The following is a 10,620-nucleotide window of genomic DNA, read 5'->3' as shown; positions in this document are numbered from 1 at the left end:
GGATTGCATTTCATTAGGATTCTTCCAATGAATCTCAGTCTGGCATCTGCTTTACCGACGATTAATTTTATATGCTCATTGCATTTTAAATCACTCTTAATGCCTACTCCCAGATAATTTATGGAATTAACTGCTTCCAGTTGCTGACCTGCTTTATTGCAGCTAAATGATAAGGGATCCATCTTTCTATGTATTCGCAGCACGTTACACTTGCCTACATTCAGATTCAATTGCCGTCCCCTGCACCATGCGTCAATTAGCTGCAGATCCTCCTGCATTTCAGTACAATTTTCTAATGTTACAACCTCTCGATATACCACAGCATCATCCGCAAAAAGCCTCAGTGAACTTCCGATTTCATCCACAGTGTCATTTATGTATATTGTGAATAGCAACGCTCCTACGACACTCCCCTGCGGCACACCGGAAATCACTCTTACTTCGGAAGACTTCTCTCCATTGAGAATGATATGCTGCGTTCTGTTATCTAGAAGCTCTTCAATCCATTATCTAGGAACTCTTCAATCCAATCACACAATTAGCCTGATAGTCCATATGCTCTCTCTTTATTCGTTAAACGACTGTTGGGATTTGTATCAAGAGCCTTGCGGAAGTCAAGAAACATGGCATCTACCGGGGAACCCGTGTCTATGGTCCTCTGAGTCTCGTGGACGAATAGCATCATCCGAAAAAAGCCTCAGCGAACTTCCGATGTTATCCACAAGGTCATTTGTGTATATTGTGAATAGCAACGGTCCTACAAAACGCCCCTGCGGCACACCTGAAATCGCTCTTACTTCGGAAAACTTCTGTCCCTTGAGAATGACGTGGTGCGTTCTGTTATCAAGGATCTCTTCAATCCAATCACGCAATTGGTCTGATAGTCTATATGTTCTTATTGTTTTCATTAAACGTCTGTGGAGAACTGTATCAAAAGCATTGCGAAAGTGAAGAAATAGGGCATCTACCTGGGAACCCGTGTCTATGGCCCTCTGAGTCTCGTGGAAGAATAGCGCGAGCTGGGTTTCAAACGATAGGAAGTTCACTGAGGCTTTTTGCGGATGATGCTGTGGTATATCGAGAGGTTGTAACATTGGAAAATTGTACTGTAATGCAGGAGGATCTGCAGCTAATTGACGCATGGTGCAGGGGACGGCAATTGAATCTGAATGTAGGCAAGTGTAATGTGCTGCGAATACATGGAAAGATGGATCCCTTATCATTTAGCTTTCGAAAGAAACCCTTGCTCATTCCTACAGAGTAGATTTCAATTGGATCTCTATGGGATGTACTTTGACTGTGGTGAACAGGACAGAAGTAATGAGTGCGTTAAGTGGAAGTTAGATAATCGTTCCTGCTTGTCCTGACAGCCGCACAGTGGCGGTCCTGTTGGTGGCTTCTTGTTGACAAATGTCGCCGCGACCGGTACGGTCGCAGGTTCGAATCCTGCCGCCGGCATGGATGTGTGTGATGTCCTTAGGTTAGTTAGGTTTAAGTAGTTCTCAGTTCTAGGGGACTGATGACCTCCGATGTTGAGTCCCATAGTGCTCAGAGCCATTTGAACCATTTTGAACAGATGTCGCGGCGACAGTGTGATGTCGTAAGGCCGGGCGAACGCAGGACCCAGATCCGGCAGTGGGCAGACACAGAAAGAGAGAGAGAGAGGGGGATTGAGGGAGAGGCGTAGCCTTAACCCGCTGCGCTCGCTTTTGGGCGAGACTTATCGAAAGTATTGTCGTGCGCGCCGCCAGGCCAGTGCCTGCGCCGGCGGTGAGCGGCGCGACTTATATAAACCACAATCACCTCGCCTCGCCTCACCTCAGCTCACCGCAGCCGCAGACCGCGAGATAAGAAACGGACACGCGCCTCGGCGCGCCACACGGCGCTAGCCACTCTGGCCTTGGTGCCGGGGAGAGGCAGGACCGCGGCAGCCACCGGCCAGCGGGGGGACAACACAGCCCCCCTCCCCCCTCCACACCCCTCAGGAGCTCCACCCTCGCCGTACCGGCACACCTGTTGCTCTCTTTCGACCCAACGCGGCCACGCGAACTCGGCAGGAGCTCTGCGTCCGTTCTCTCGAACGGCGGGTGGTATAAAAGTAAAAGGCACCTAGGTGACTTGGCGCCGTCGGCAGCGACCGTTACTGGCTAGAATAGTCCGCTCAGGTCGCCACGGTTGTCACCTACAACTTAGAGTGGCTCCAGTTCGGTACACTACATTAATGACGTAGTAAACGGTGCCATTACAGGTGTACTGTTAGGGGAAGAACGTAAATGAATGCGTGAGAGAGAAGCTGGTGGAGGCCGACGACATCTCTTTCTTTCTTTTCTTTTTTCTTTCATATAAATAGTTCCGCACATCATTGAGCGTTTACAGAACATAAATCGATTTTACAAGAAATAAATATTTGTAGTTCGTGTAACTTATGCGCTGTTATGTAGCCAAAGAAGTCACTTTTCATGCACGTAGTGTCTAAACGAAGAAACGTACGAGGGTTGCCCAGAAAGTAATGCACAGCATTTCTTTTTCTTCGACAGTTCTTTATTGAACATAATGAGAATTACACACACGAAAGAATGGTGTTTTATCTGTTGTTGTTGTTGTGGTCTTCAGTCCAGAGACTGGTTTCATGCACCTATCCATGCTACTCTATTCAGTGCAAGCTTCTTCATCTCCCAGTAGCTACTGGAACCTACATCCTTCTAAATTAGTGTATTCATCTCTTGGTCTCCCTCTACCACTTTTACCCTCCACGCTGCCTTCCAATACTAAATTTGTGATCCCTTGCTGCCTCAGAACATATCCTACCAACCGATCCCTTCTTCTAGTCAAATTGTGCCACAAACTCCTCTTCTCTCCAATTCTATTCAATACTGTCTCATTAGTTATGTGATCTACCCATCTAATCTTCAGCATTCTCCTGTAGCACCACATTTCGAAAGCTTCTATTCTCTCCTTGTCTAAACTATTTATCGTCCACGTTTCACTTACATACATGGCTACACTCCATACAAATACTTTGAGAAACGACTTGCTGACACTTAAATCTATACTGGATGTTAACAAATTTCTCTTCTTCAGAAACGCTTTCCTTGCCATTGCCAGTCTACATTTTATATCCTCTCTACTTCGACCATCATCAGTTATTTTTCTCCCCAAATAGCAAAACTCCTTTACTACTTTAAGTGTCTCATTTCCTAATCTAATTCCCTCAGCATCGCCCGACTTAATTCGACTACATTCCATTTTGCTTTTGCTGATGTTCATCTTATATCCTCCTTTCAAGACACTGTCCATTCCGTTCAACTGCTCTTCCAAGTCTTTTGCTGTCTCTGACAGAACTACAATGTCATCGGCGAACCTTAACGTTTTTATTTCTTCTCCATGGATTTTAATAACTACTCCGAAGTTTTCTTTTATTTCCTTTAATGCTTGTTCAATATACAGAGTGAATAACTATGGGAATAGGTTACAATCCTGTCTCACTCCCCTCCAAACCGCTGCTTCCCTTTCATACCCCTCGACTCTTATAACTGCCATCTGGTTTCTGCACAAATTGTAAATAGCCTTTCGCTCCTTGTATTTTACCCATGTTTAGAATTTGAAAGAGAGTTTCCTAATCAAAGTTATCAAAAGCTTTCTCTAAGCCCACAGATGCTAGAAATGTAGGTTCGTCTTCCTTAATCTATTTTCTAACGACGCAGTAACAAGTAGTACTGGTAGCATTGACAGGGGAAGAAACGTAAATGAATGCGTGAGAGAGAAACTGGTGGGAGCCGTTTTCTTTTTTTGTTTCGTTTTGGCTTTTTTGTTACATAAATAGGTCCGCACATCACTGACGTTTACAGAACATAAAGTGCATTTTATAAGCAATAAAACACCAATAAAAGCAAAATGAGGATAATGGAATATAGTCAGCAACAGGATATAAACATCTTTATTGAAAGTGTGGGTGACGCTCCGAATGTGTTTTCTACTAGAATTTGTACCGTATTATTTATAGTTAACTTGTTCTATCTTACTGATTTGTGAGATAATAGTATGCGAACGTACAGGTCTATTATGTAAGTGGTGGTCAATGTTTTACTGTTCTTCAGATTTTCAGTTTTCAGCTGTTGACTGCAAATACTAGGCTTCAAATGTGGTATGTATATAAAGGTCACGATTATCGAGTCTAATTTTTCGTTGTCTCCTTCCCGGTTCGGATGGATTCTCATTCCTTCTAGCAAAACATTTCTTTCTTCACTTTTATTTACATGTTCTCTTCATGCATTTCAGTTTGAGGTAAGCCAGTTGCAGTGTTTTTGAAGCTGCAGCTGGAAATCAGAGTAGTATTCAGATCAACAATCACTTAACGTTTATCAGTTTTTGTGTATTCGTTGCGCACAAGAGAACCATTAGGATGTCTTGCGTGTACAAATTTTGACGAAGCGCGATAAAAGGAAAACCAGCATTTGAGTAAGATTTGGGTATAAATTTATTTTGAGAATATGAGGTAATTTTTCTGTAGGTTCTCGCTGACTGTTATATCAAGTAATAATCATGAAATTAGTTCATTATTATAGTTTACTATTATTACCGTAAGTAAAAGGTAGTTACTTTTCCCCTTGTCTAGTTACCAGCACCACACACATAACCAAGTTTGGAAAACTACCGAATAAAAATACTCCTACGACGTGTGGATTTGGTCATTGGTTGAAATATGGATCGAATAATCACTGATAAGACAATCCATCCGTACTACATAGCAAAAGTTAGATTTGCAATTCAGATTACAATAATTGAAGAATTTTCCACCTGTTTCGGTTCTCCATGCACGAAAATATCGATAACATTACGTAAATATGGCTTGCACCCGTTTGTACTTCCTTCACCTAGGGCAATTTAAATCGAAGACTGGAATTTCGTCGATGGCTAAGTACCAAGCGCTGATTAATTCCATCCAAACGGCTAACTACTGAAAATACTTTCACACCTGCCGCCATTACCACTGCCTTATAGACACAACTTAAATAACCCTACGTCCAGTAAAGTGTGATGCATGAAAGGGCTTATAAGATAATAAAGATGGTAGCTTCTTGGGATTCTGCGCGACACTTTCGTTGCCACCTTTCCACAGAAGTTTCTGTAGCATTGTAAAGTTAAGGCAACAATGTGCATGTGAAACTATCATATTTGAACTAGACATTTAAATCTGGCTGGAAGATAGTAACATTTCATTAGTGTTCTGTTGTTGCAGCTTGCACTAGCTTGACTTTGTATGATGTAATGTGCCAGATTGAAATGTAAGGTGCATTACTGATTTATATCGCTTCAACTCATTACAGCGTGACAAAGCACCATTTTTAATGTTTTATTATTAAAAAAAAGAGGTGCCCGACGGTGGGATCGACTTCTTGAAACCATGTATATGGTTATGTAGGTAAATATCCCAGGCATCACACTGCAGACATTCGCCCTGATGGACTTTCCTTTGCTAGTAATTGAAGAAAAAATTCCAATTTCGCATGACTTTCAGTAGCGTTAAAAAAAGGTGTATTATATGGACTGGTTGTGTGCTGGAATGGATAGGGTAAGGATTTACCATGTGCTAGGTCGCGTGTCTGAATGTCTCCTAGTGCTTTATTTTTTTATTTTTAAATATTTACGAAATGACTTTGATCATCATTTTTATTCAATTAATTGATTTAAATGTAATGTTTATCTCCATTCCCTTGTCACTTAGATTCAATCATAATATCTTCTTCATTTGCTCTCATTTTTCTTCCTATCATTCTTTTTCCACTTGAAATCTTTGTTCAACTGTTTATAATTAATGTTGTGCATTAATCTCGTTATAGGTTTTTGTTTTCATCATCCTATCTTTTCGTTCAGGTTATTGCATTCATTATATCTATTCCTCATTTTGCTTGAATTTCGTTTTACATATAAACCCTTCCTTCATTTAAATCCTCATCTGCGTTATTTTGCCCATAGTGCAATAGGAATTTAGGATATGTTTAAATGGTTCTGTGACAATTAACATGCAAAAAAAAAAAACGCTCATGTTGTAGTGAAAGATACATTTTCTCGACGTTGCACAGTCAGAATGAATGATCTATTTTGTCTTTTGTTTTTTAACCGATAGAACGGGATTTTCAAATAATTGAATAGTGTAACAGATAAATATAATTAAATTCACGTTCATAAAAATTCTGAGGGGAGACGAATTAAACAAATGATGCAGTTCATATGGTGATTAAAATGACGTGACAAAGCAAGAGAAATAAAAAGTTACATTAAAGTATTACAGTATTTCTTCTGTATGTTCATTGGTATGTCCATTTTGGAATGAATTTGGATTTTTGGTCGTCATAATTTTGTTTTATCACTGATTTTGAGAGTATGGATGAGTGACTTAACTAGTCGTAAAACTGATTACTACGGAAGTTGTTTAGCGTTGTTTGCCAGCTACTGAGTAAATGCTCTCATTAAGCTCATAGAAGAAGAAACTGATGTTTTGTAGGTAGAAATAGAAAAGAGTTTGTCTGAGAAAAATGGGTAATTATGAACGGCTTCAGGTGATGTATATTGTAGAGGTTCAATGAGTTGCCTGTGGTCCGGGATTTTGCAGTTGGTTAATGTTTGATACACTCGCATTGGGCTTCTGATGAGAGATTGTCTGGACTGCGAGGTTACTCGCAGAGTTTGCTGTCACGTATAGTGTAGTCAAGATGAGTGGTTTCAGACTTCTAATTTTGTTCGTTATTATCCGAATTCTAACATAGATGCATTTTGTGAGGAAATCATTTACTACGTAGGGATTCATAATTTTATTTGGACGCATTGTGATGACCGGCGAACAGAGCTACTTAAAGTTAATGTTCAACGAGTGGCCACTGGGAATAATTTGGGGCAAAGGGTCATCGTACTTGGAAGCTGAGGTTCAGCTCTGTGACATCATTCATTATGGTTAAGGCACGAAGTAGCGGTGGTGACTTTGTCATTTCTTTTTCGTCACTTTTTTAATGAATTTGGTTAGCCTTCTTTGTTACTTTTTTGAGGTGTGTGTCACTCGTTGTTAGCTGCATGCAATTGAATGTAACTTTAAGAATGAATAAACCGCTGGGAAGGCGAATATGTTGAAGCTGCTTTCCTGTTAACAGGTTCGCTTTGTAGTTGCGTTGTAAGAGAAAGAAAGAAATAACGTCAAGCTGTTACTATCACATAAAGTACAAATAAACAGAATAAGAAAGCATTTTACGTATAAATACAGACGTTGTAGCTCGACTGAAAAGAGGATATTAATGGCAACGGTCACAAATTAGTGAGAGAAGATAGTTTCAGTAAAGAACTTCCTGGCTTTCAGATAATAAGTATTATTAGTATCGCTGATTTATAGTCCGATCAAAAATCATTAATTATGCAGATAGCTTTCGCAATATAAAATGTCGTCAACTTAACATTACTTTCTTAACGATCAAGTGTCGTACGCGTGTAAACATTTATATAGAAATGTTTTCATTATTTTGACAACTGCTGTAATATCTCTGACGGTTGGTAGTAATGATCTCTGTCTGAACGTAATTTTATATGTGTGACAAAAGAATAAAGCATGTACAAGCATTTTGCGATTTTCATAATTTTGACAACCGGTGAAATATCTCGGACTGTTGTACGTAATGGTCTGTGACAGAACGTAACTTTATAAATGTGACAAAAGAATAAAGCATGTACGAGCAATCTGCGGTGTAAAATTTTTAAAGAATTCGAAACAAAATACTGATTAAACGGTTTTGTAATGTCCAAACTGAATGAAATATTAGTAGAATCCGGCTTGTTAGCATAGGTTTAGGTAAGATAAAGGTTTGTTTCTTTGATCTTTGCTGTGAATGATATACGAAACTAATGTTGAGTGCAGAATTGGGAAGGCTACGCATGTCTAATGGACCAACAAATGCTTGAAGAAAGACATGAGAAGTGAAAAGTCACCGTTATGAAGACTTTCCCGGGGAAGAACCTTAAAATTTGAATCAGAGAGGTATGAATTATGCATTCGTGGAACATCCAATTTATTCAATAGACCTGGCACATTCTGACATCCATCTCCTCCCACGGCAAAAGAAATTTATTGGTGTATCATTTGAGTTCAAAGTAGAGGTCATGGCAGAATGTTTTTCTGACCTTTGTGAATCTTATTTGAGCGGTGAAATCGATTCCTTGGAAGAACGTCAGACACAATTTCTTGACTAAAATCAAGCTATGAAAAAATAAAGCATTAGTCTATTAAAAAAAACGGAACTTCAGAAACAGCAGAGCAATTTTTTTCTTGCATCCATATTATTCAATGTCTCATCCTGCAGACGACCGCTACATAATGAGTATGTTTTTGGCTACTAATCCATCTGGTAGCTTTCGAAGAGTATAAAGGACACTGATGTTTGGCGTCCTGTTCACATTGCGGTAGTTCGGAATGAAGCGCTATCTCACTTGGAAAAGGATACGTGAGACGATCGGTGGTCAAGAGAAGGAACAGCTCCAACCTTTAGCTAACATCACTTACGGAAACGACAGGGAACCGAAATCTGAACTGTCGAACGGGGATTGTAATCCTCCCCTTCAGGAATATTAATAAAGACAGCGAACTATAACTGTTGTGAAGTATGTAATAATTGTATTGCAAGTTTCGTGCTGTGAAACTGAAAGTGAGTAAAGCTTTCCTTTAAATGTAGAACTTACATAGACTATCATCTCCAAGTTTTTTCATGCACCACATAATATTAGATCCTTCACGTATTTCAGCGTTCGACGTTTCCTGCTTCCAATACGCCGCCGTGATAATAATCACTATTCCTTAGCTGCCTACTGTTGTTATGTGTTCATTGTCCCCAGTTTCTCTCCAGTTTTCCACATTTACATCATTCACAACGCTCCACAATACACTGTTTCTCTTTGTTTATGACCTGTCCGTGGTTTGTTCGGTGTTGTAGGTTATTTTCACCGTCTGGATATTTATCAAAAATTTCAGATACCTGATTTTTTCGCAAGGCTGAACAATGATATAGTCAGCATCAAAGTTGTTTCTAATTATATCCAACAATCAGTTGTTCTACCTTTCCCTAACTTATTTCAAGGCCCCATCTTATGTTCATTTCAAGCTTCCGAGTCACGTTGCAAGTGCTTCAAACATCGGTGGTCATCTAAAACAGAGACAGGGGAAAGACAACATCGCTGTAGCATATCCCTTGTTGTTCCGAACTCCTTAGAGAAAAAATTTCCTACTTTTAACAAGTTCTTAGTATTGATATAATGGCATTTTACACAGATCACTGGTCCATTCTTGTCCTTGGTTCTTTGTGAGAAACCTTCGTAAGTCTATAGAGAGTCCTCTAACGTCATTTTTGTATCAAGTTTCTTGTGTAAAATATATTTTCAGCCAGTACCTAAAAACAAATTGTTCTTCAACATACACAGTTGAAAAGCACGTTTTCAACACATTTCCAAAATATGATTCTGGTTGGGGAGACAATGGTCTTAATGAAAGTAAATAAATAAATATGTAACAGTTGAAATAGTTGACAGCCACATTATCTAGCAGAGACAACACACCTGTTAAGTCATGGACTGTGCGGCTGGTCCCGGCGGAGGTTCGAGTCCTCCCTCGGGTATGGAGGTGTGTGTTTGTCCTTTGGATAATTTAGGTTAAGTAGTGTGTAAGCTTAGGGACTGATAACCTTAGTAGTTAAGTCCCACAAGACTTCGTTCCAATGGTTCAAATGGCTCTGAGCACTATGGAACTTAACATCTGTGGTCATCAGTCCCCTAGAACTTAGAACTACTTAAACCTAACTAACCTAAGGACATCACACACATCCATGCCCGAGGCAGGATTCGAACCTGCGACCGTAGCAGCAGCGCGGTTCCGGACTGAAGCACCTAGAACCGCTCGACCACAGCGGCCAGCCACTGATTAATGAACATATCTACAATGTTTCAGCGTCCTCCAATGTGTGCGAGCCTCAATGCAGCATTCTGAACACTGTCACTTTAATTATAAATGTCCACTTCAATTATGGAATGACTAATAATGATTAACGTGGTGTATTGTTGAAAGTAGCCCTTATCGGTGTGACAGATCCTCTCACCTAGAGACTCATGTTTTTAATTCCGTCTATTTGTGCCATACATTTATCAAATGAAAGTTTATTCCTCATTCTTTACGTTTTATTTACATTTAATTACTGCTCTTTTTCTTAAAAAAAAAAAGAGTCTTTCTGATACAAACAACTGTGGAAAAAGACGCAACCATCTTTATGATATCATAATTTATGCTGTATAACTCTTTGCAGTTAAAAGACTGGGTAATTTCCAAGAATGATTGCCTATCGAAGTCGCGGGGTTCAAACGATACATATCGAACGCGCGATCATAAATCGACCATGCGACTCTGGTGGCGGGCGTTATGATCAATTATTTGTGATCGTCATTTTTATCTAGTTTCCGGTGTTCCCCTAGTTGATCTAAGTTACATACCTCCGCGAATTGTTTGTGAGTTGGTAGGGAAACCCAGACGATTTATGTGGCTAGTGAGTGTGATGTCCGGTGTTCTTGACGTTTCTTTGGCGGATTCTCTCACATGGG

Source organism: Schistocerca gregaria, chromosome 3, assembly GCF_023897955.1.
Source record: "Schistocerca gregaria isolate iqSchGreg1 chromosome 3, iqSchGreg1.2, whole genome shotgun sequence".
Taxonomy (NCBI): Eukaryota; Metazoa; Arthropoda; class Insecta; order Orthoptera; family Acrididae; genus Schistocerca; species Schistocerca gregaria.
The sequence above is the reverse complement of the archived record's forward strand: the minus strand, read 5'-3'. Positions refer to the sequence as shown.